Here is a 10,023-nt window from a genome sequence, read left to right as displayed (position 1 = left end):
GAAAGAGAGAAAAGCCACTGAAGATTAGGAATATATTTGAAGTATACCCATTGTGATAAAGGATCCTAAGAGAATATATACATAAGAATATATGTCTTTGTTGGAAAAGTGGTTGTCAGAAATAATTTAATTTTCTTTAGTTTGACACTATTTCGTGTGGTTCACTTGTTAAAACGGTCAGATTTAACTCGTTAAAATGATTTTTATTCTCGTTGTGATTCTTAAAGACTCTCGATCTAGATCGTGATATTTCTAAACGGCCTCAAATAATCACAACATTGAGATCTTAAAAAAGTAAGACCGAAAAACTCAAAATAACACGTTTCCACTCCATCACGAATTTTGTAAATTTTATCCCAAAATAACATTAACATTTAAGATTATATATATATATATATATATATATTATGGATATTTATTAAATTATCTTATTATCTATTTTTTTATTACGAATCTTACCGTTAATTTACCAAATTTATTGAACTAATTTTTGCCACCTAGTAACAAAGGGCATATTTTTCAAAGAAAAAAAGGAAGGTGAAATTGTAATCAGATAAGTAAATGGACCCACCTAAGAATCCACCGACAGAGTTCACCTTCGACCAAACATTATTAAATTGTAAAATGTATTCTTGTAATTTAATACGAGTCAAGAAGTAAATATATATACATAAGTCGTACGGTTTTACTTCTTGACTTGTGTTGTGATATTATTAGAGCTTTTATGATGATATATATTCGAATTATCTAACGTCATAAAAATATACAGATACGGTGAATATGATCCAGGAAATTCCGAGTCAACAACTGCATTTATGCCGATTGTAAATAAATAAATTATTAAATTTATGGCCAAACAGCCTAGTTTCGTAGTTTGGTAGTTGACGCAATATGTCATCTTTTATTTGTGGTTACAATTGCAAGTTACAACAATCAATATTTACTTGTACAAACAGTATGTTTGTTCACCACCACTAAAAAAAAGGTAACAAATGTAGTGAGATTTTTGCTTCATTTATTTTTGAAGCATTAATTACATCAGTATCAAACGTGATGCAGTATATAAACATACATATATATATATATATCCACGAAAATATTACAATAATTATTTCACACGAAAAATTTATTAGTATCGAGCAAACAAGGGCCGAGCAAAGTAAAGATTCTAGTCTGCGATGAAGATACAATAGGCACAAGCATCGTGTTAATTTTTTTAAAAAATAATTTTTACTATTGTTTAAAGTTTTGAGGTTTTTTAATTTTATCTTTGAAGATTACAAATTCTCACCCTTGAGATTATATTTTCATATTAACCCCCTCTAAAAGTGGAGTCTAGCTTTGCCATAGATACAATGGAAGGTTATCTCTAAATGCAGTAGCACATTTATAAATGGAAATTGAGAAGATATTTTTTTTTTAAGCCAGATATGATTTAGAGTCTCTAACTATAAATAAGAAATTTCTAGCAAATAATTGTGCTTGTTTTTGTTCCAATTTCGCCTTTCTGGTTCATGAACTATGGTGCGTGGATTGTGGGTAGATTAGACTCATGATCTTCTTAGCTTATTTTTGGGGTTAGCCAATTCGTACGTACAAAGATGATGACAATTTCTTAGCTATAACCGATTAGTTCGTGTTTCTCGAGCATTTATTTTCTCTTTTCTAATGGACACATTTGATAAAAAAATATGAGTAGTATTTTTGGTCCCACCCGTTTCTTCGTTATTTTTAGCTTTTATATTCGGTACTGGGTTTAGTCATCAACTAATGAAGTCGACATTTCTCATAGTTTCTAGCCCTAAATCTCCTTGGCTTTTGGATTTTCCGACCAGATATTTGGTTGTACAACTGAAGACATATAAATCACTAATTTATATTTTATGTGCACGTGCCTAAAATTTTAGGCGAAAAGCTTTATCAAGTATCATGAGGTTCCACCTCTTAAACTAATTAGCAATAATGAAAAATTAATATATGGTCTCATAAACTACATTTAGTTCACATTTTTTTCTAATATAAAATTTCTAACACACTTACTCTTTTGCGTTCAATCAAAATGAGTTATTATTCTACTTATCAATTGTTTTTTAGACGAAACCGCATGATATTTTATACGGTACAGTCCCCAATAAAATCAAAACAAATATCCTATTCGATATACATAGTTGGATTTTGGCTCAAGACAAGCGAACATAAAATTCAATTTAGAAATCCTACATTAAAAATGAATGAGCATTAACAATGATTTATTATAATATTAGAGTTACTCCTCTATTTCGAGATACAAACTTCATGCGACACATGTATAAAATAATTGGAACAAACTCTTAAAATGTACATAAACGAGTATATTTACTCATTCTAATTTGTGATTTTTTTCCGGTCTCTAATATTTTTTTTTCAGTAGTCTTTTTTTTTATTCCTTTTTATTTTTATTTTCAAAAGTCTCTTATCAAACTTGAGGCAAAGTGGATCTGGTCCCAGTCCACTACACCTTTATTCGGGTTATTTTACCTTTTGTCTTTACGTATATTAACGTCATACACACGCGCAGAGGGGAAAAAAAAGCCATAGGAAAAAGAAAAACACGAAGGAATATTGATTACTACAGAAAAAAAAAAAAAAAAATTATTGTGCAGAAAAAGCTCATTTTTCATTGCAAAAAATGAATAAAAAATTCTGAATTTTGTAAAGATGCAGAATATTATATATAATTTATTTTTTGCGCGCTAAATATATTGTGTGGCTGAAAAAGCGACGTCTATTTATTTTATTACATGGAACTTGTTTGACGCTTCAAAGACACAGAAATCAAGTTGTTGATATTAAAATTCCTCTTTTGATATATCATTATACTCTGTTTTTATTTTTATTCATATATTAACAGCCCACATTGGTTGTTTTGTTTACTATACAATGTGTTTATACCTTTCCCGTTTTAATTTTTTTTTCCTTTTACTTGTAATTTTGGTATATATCTCTTGTCCTATAAATTTGTTATTGACACGGTTTACAATAATTTCAGTACATAAATAAATATGAAGTTGTCTAGTTTTCATGTCTTCTTGTCCGTTTATTACATTATTCTTAGAAGAAGATAAAAATGTTACTTTTACACTTCGTAGTTTAGACTTAAGAATAATAAGTTATAAAATATGTTTATTTTTTGTCAAGTTAATAACTAAAATGGACTCTCTAGTACATGCACTTGAAAACCAGGCTGGCCCCATATATATATATATATGGAGAAATAGTTGCAACTTTTCCATTATATTGATGATCATTTCATACCTTATGATAATCCCTTTTGACAAGTTCGAAACTTCCAACAACATAAAATGAATATAAAGTTTCTTTATACATATATCATCACTTAAATATGTCATGCTGATGTATATATATATATATATATATATATATAGAAAGACGAAGCCAGTAATCTAGATTAAGAGGGCTAATTTGCAACAAAAAATTTCAGGGGAGGCTGGTTTATAAATTTAGAGAGTAAAAAAATGAAAAAATAAAATAAAAAGTAAGCAAAAAATGCAAAAAAAAAAAAAATTGAGGGGGCCCTGTACTGCTATACTGGCTTCATGACTATATAAATATATATATATATATTCTCACACACAGCCCCACGCACACAGTTGAATGAATTTGGTGATCCCCTTTCCTAATACAGTTGTCTCTCATATATGAATGTGTATATACATATAAGCAGTAAATAGGTACAGATCATAAGGAATATTACATTAATGATATCCATCTCAGTTGCAAGATTAAAAAATATATATGCTCCCAATTCAGGATTTTTTAAGGACTAACAATTTATGGATTATGATATATTTTAAAGATTAATTTTACGACTGAAGGAATTTGTGTGTTCTACATTCTACATACATTAATAACCAAATTTTACACAGAACATGAGCACATATATATATATATATATATATATATATATATATATATATATATATAATTTGTTTTATAACAACTAATCAAAATCATAATTGAGAGTTACAATAACTAGCTTGTCGGCTGCGTCAAATCCACATGTAGGTGGAATCATCAAGGAATGATAATTTGCTTTTCTATTGGACCAAGTTTAATATTTGAGATATAAGAAAAAAGAAAAAATATTATCTTAGCCACATGTTAGTGTTGCTTGATTATGAAAGGGGTTCATATAAACCATGTGCCTATGCAAACACTGGTTGGAGACACTCGTCAATCAAGCTCCAATATTGCCAACTTTTTGCATCTTCTTAATTAATTTATTTTTTCTCAAATATTGTATATGATAATTCATGAACTAATACTTAGTTGTCAACACTATCTGGGTGGTACCAAAGGTCCTGTTGAAAAAGAAAGTATTTTTTTTGTTGGACATATGGTTGTTTAGCTTTAAGCCTTTGATTAACTGTGCATGGTCAAATAATCAATAATTGTTTCCTTCAAAATATTAATTTCCTTAATTGAAATAATAAAGGGAAACTTCAATATACTGAGACTTGTTTAAAATAAGCAATAATAAAAAGGATAAAGAAAGCAAAAACTTCAAACACTTTTATGTGCTTGTTCACACTATTACTATTCAGTCAATCCATTTTTAATATATATTTATAGTTAAGAGCTTATTTGGATTTCACACCATGCAATGCATGTACGTACGTACGTACGTATATAGATACCATGTGATCCTAATTTATAACATTATAGGTCATGGATATGGAAAATAGTACCATCTCTCCATCTTTATAGCTGGCCACGTAAATCCACTCAAAATTGTCATTATATATATACACACACGCCTTTGTCACACTTTTTTTTTTTTTTTTTTTTTAAATCGTTAATAGCGATCGTGCTGATCAAAACTCGAATATAACAATAAAGTGAAAGGCTCGAATAAAAACCATGGACAAATATTGAACACAAGAATTTTTAGAAGTGATATCAGTCTGGTCCTTATCAAATGATCGCACTTTTTAAAAAATTTATACTCGTTTTTTCATGCCTGCGTAACTTTGTAAGATTCGTCTATTTAAAATCATGATATCGGTAAGGTTGTGGATAGGATCATGTAAATATCTAAGGTATTTTTTTTTCTAATTTTTTCCAATCTATATCACGCCACGTGTTTGTACTTTGTACGCGCACTACTATACTTTTGCATTCTTTTTTCTGGAAAGACCTACTTATATACTACATCACAAATACGATAAATCACATGTCATTCCTTTTTCAATATGAAGTACTTTAGCTTTTTCAACGCTTGTAAAAGTGATATATAATCTTAATAATTAGCATATATATATATATATATATATATATATATATATATATATATATTTATTTTTATTGTTTACGCTCTCTTGTTTTGAATCTCCGTAAACCACCTCGTGTTATCATAGCCTAGGAAGGGACTAGCTAGTTGTTATAGATATATCTTATCGAATCTCATTGATCATCTAAAAAAACAATATCATTGGTTTGTAAGCATTATTGATTGGAGCGGGGCAAAACTATACAAGTTTGGTATTCATTACACGTAATATAGGGTATTGGTCACAATAAACTTGTCAACAAATATACAATTTTAATTATTCGTGTAAACAAAAACAAAAATTGATGTTGAATTATTGATATCAATTAATGTAAAATATTTTTAGAAATATGGTAAACTTTTAGTTTGGACAAAAATAGTTATGTTTCACAACCGAACAACTATAATCACTCAAGTGTCTTAGTTGCATATCTGAATTTGGATTAATGCTGATCACAAGTTTGATAAATTTAAATAGCATTCTCAAAATTGTGAAATATTTTTAATTGCAAACTAAACGTTAAATATTTTTAATTGCAAACTAAACAAACAAAGAAATGAAGAAAACAAGTGCCCAGATATTGATACACTACCCAATATATTTTTATCAGAAAATTATGAGTTCTTTATGTTAATTAGTATATTTTGTACATTTGTGAAATAATAGACGCAAGATATGAAGTTATTGAGATTTTTTGGTGGCAATATGAGTTTTGAAGTCGTTCACATGTCTCCTTATTTAAAGACAACCCAACTTCTTTACTTTATTTAGCCTTTTCTTTTGAAATTTGATTGTTGGATTGAATGACAATATCACTGGAATTAATTTCACAATATATAACAAAACGGTATCTTTTAATTTTTATCTTATCTCGACACACACTGTGCTTTGATGTTGAGATAATATGTATGATAGTTTGATTAGATTTATTGTTGGCGTTGATCAGTAAGTAGCTGAGAAGTTATTTTTGTTTTGATGGTGTGGAAGGACAAAAATGATAAAGATTATGTCATATATAACTAAATACCGACTTAATTATCCCACACGACCATATGCTGGCTGATTTAATTAATTATGTTAAAGAAAAAAAACTAGTTAATTACGGATTGTTGCTATAATTATATATGAACTTATGTTTCGCGCAACAACTATGCCGGAAAGAGGTGTTAGATCAAATTCTTCAATATAAACTATTAACGCATATAGTCATCTCTTGCAAAAAATAATCATTTTTACAATTAGTGTGTTAATTTTTTCATACGCATTACCAATTTACCATTACAATGGGTCTAATTCAGTATATATTGGAGGTAACTGAAATCCGAATAAAAAATTGAAGTTCTTGTATTTAACAATTCAAAAATAAATTGATTTTTCTAATCTTACTTTTGTTCATATTTGTCTTTTTTTTCTCCATAGTTATTTGGGTCCAGGAAAAAAAACTCATCGGTTAAGCTCATTCATTAGTATCTGCATTGATTTTGTGTATACCTAAATAGATGAATAGGTTTGTAAGTTTAATTATTTAGCGACCGGATTAAAAAATCAAAGTTAACATTATAAATCAACGATAATAGATATTAGAATACGAAAAACAAGAGCACGTCGACAAATTTAGAGATAGATTCAGTATGTCGAAAAAATTAATAGAATTTGGACAGAGCCGAATCCAGGAAAAGAAAACCAAAAAAAAGTGATTAAACTAGAAAATTATGAAAATAATCAACTTAAATATTTAATATTGTCAAATAACCACGTTTGATAAATATATTAGGTAAATAATCGTAAATAATGACGTGACTGTGACTATTTATCTCAGATTTACGTCTGTAAATACATGAAAATGACTATTTACCTAAGATTTACCAAACGTTGGTTATTATTTGACTATTTTCTTACTGGACCATAAATACCCATAATTCTATAATGATCCATTACCATGAGGTCAAAGCACAGGTCATCTAGTCCATTAGTAGGATCGCCAATATTCCAAGTGTAAATAAATATCCGTCTATCATTTCTTTATAACCCACCTGTAAATCAGTTAAAATATAGCCATTGCAAGTTGATAGATTATTGTTAAGATTTCTACTTCAAGTTGTTGGATATTGATTCTAGGTAGCCATCGTAAATTCAATTTTACCTTTTTTTTTTGCACCAATTGTCCAATTCAATATTGTCCATGCAACCACCTCGCTTTCACCTTTATAAGTTGAAACTTCGTTTTATTTTTATTTATTTGTTTGCAACGATATTTTAGTAAGAGATCAACCAACAAAACCACTAACTAATTAATAGTTATATATATATATATATATATATATATATATATATATATATATAATATGTATATTATAAATACTATGTATCCATATGCCATACCCGTTACAGTAATTGTTTGATTTGTTTTTTTGGGAAAATAATACATTTATATCCTGTGTTTTAGTGAAATGTCGAGTTTAACCTTTGGTTTTCAAAAATGCCGAGTTCAAACCCTCTGTTTAACTAAAATAACGAAATTATACCCTCTGTTTAACTAAAATGACGAAATTATACCCTTAAATGAATAACAGCGTCACAAATCTTTCTTTCATTGATATTAATTCTTATATAAGAAAAACCAAATCAAATCTAAATCAGTACCCTAACTTCCAAATTCTCAATTTTGAAATAAAAATAGCATTAAATTGAAATTAAATAATAAAACTCATACCTCCTAAGAAATTACTTCATTCCGTGTTCGAATTGTAACTCTAAATCCTGGATTCTCTGTTCGAATATGCGATTTTGATGACTATCAACTATCGATGTTTACCCATTTGCTTATTTCCGTGTTTTTCACAATTAAGAGACTGTTGTTTATTTTTTAGTTTTTAAATAAATTACATATATGGCGCGAATGAATAAAGATAATTGGTGTTTATATATAAATATTATAGTCAACGTCAATGAAAAGTCAATAAAAATAATATTCGTGACACTGTTGTCTATTTCATGGTATAATTTCGTCATTTTAGTTAAACAGAGGGTATAATTTAATCATTTTAGTTAAACAGAGGGTATGAACTCGACATTTTTGAAAACCGAAGGTTAAACTCGACATTTCACTAAAACACGGGTATAAATGCGTTATTTTCCCTTTTTTTTTAGTTTTCCCGGGAATCAGTGTCCCAATTATGTGCCCCGCCTGGGTCCCAATTCACAATAGATTTTCAATTTGCAGAGTATAATCATGTCCATCAAATTTAATTTCTAGTCAACATCATGTCCTTAATCTAAACGTACGTTCTATCATGAGTTAATCACGATTAAATAACGAAATCCTATCTTCATAATAATATTATATATCAGTGGGTGGTGTTCTATTTTTGTTTTGGTGGACAAAGTGTGTTTCTCTTGATTTCCACTGAAATTAATGATACAATTATTTTCAACACTTTTCAATGTAGCATTGAAAACTTAGTTCACACCGACATTATAGAAACTAAATAATATTTTTTATTTTTTTTTTGGCAAAGTTATTCAGATAATAATTCTTTAGAGCCTTCTATTCAAAAGTAAGCCCTTTTTCTTACAATACCACTTTATTTATTCACCTATAAAATCATGAAAGAGACACTATAAATACAATTTAGCCCAACTTGAGTGTGAGGAAATGTCTTGAAGCTAGTTTCAAAAAAAAAAATGTCTTGAAGCTAAGCTCTCTAACTACGTACTATAATAAGTATACAAAAAATATATATGTACAATGAATGACAAGTACCTATTATTATGTTGAAGCCTAGCGTATAGATAACCTTATGATAGAGATAGATAAACCTTTTTTTTTTTGCTTGCAGACAGACATAGATTTAAGTAGAAAAGTATAAAGAATAATTTGGGTTACTAGTAATGAAAGGTAAGGATACACATGAACCATATCACATATATAGTTGTCACTTGATGGATTAGTCGTCTTCTCAGCCTAAACCATAGCCTCTGAGAATGCAAAAGAAGAAACAAAGAAAATGACTAGAAAATGACCCATCAAATTTAATCAGTGGTCTCTCATGATTATAATTACGTTACGCCCTCAAGCGGACCACTCTCACTAACACATCGCCAACCATTGCTTTCATATTTTATTTTATTTTCGACATCATCGCCATAGAAAACCCAGCTCATATCATTGTTCAAATATGTATACGTGTATATATCAAAATCGAAATACCGTTACCTTATCGTTTTGGGATTAAGATTTTGCTGATTTTCGATGATAAACCAGTGATATACGCGGAATACAGAGAAAAAAAATGATAGACTATACCATTGAAGTTACCGTTACCGTCGAGGAAAGGGTAAACACAGTAACGAAGTTAGAAACTAAGAATTTGAACTAAATCATCAAAAACTAACAACGAATTCCATGAAAACACTAAATATTATCACATTTTAAGAATTTTCGTTATTTGACCACTTACCCGAAACCACGCGAAGTTTCCGTCGGAATGCAGTGAGAATTCGCCTGAAGACGACCGAAAAGTGGAAGCAATTCCCCGAGAAACGATGGAATCGCGTGAAGATTTGCTGTCTGGGTCGTGAAACATGCCTTAATTTTTCTCGTCACATTTGTGATTTTGGGCGAGGTTTTCGCCTTTTATACTGTGGTTTTTATGAAAAAACCAAATGAACCAGACCGGTTTTCTCGAATCGG

This window comes from Urtica dioica, chromosome 12, assembly GCF_054948205.1.
Source record: "Urtica dioica subsp. dioica isolate 48M chromosome 12, U.dioica_male_clone48M_v1_H2, whole genome shotgun sequence".
Lineage (NCBI taxonomy): Eukaryota > Viridiplantae > Streptophyta > Magnoliopsida > Rosales > Urticaceae > Urtica > Urtica dioica.
This window is presented reverse-complemented; position numbering follows the sequence as displayed.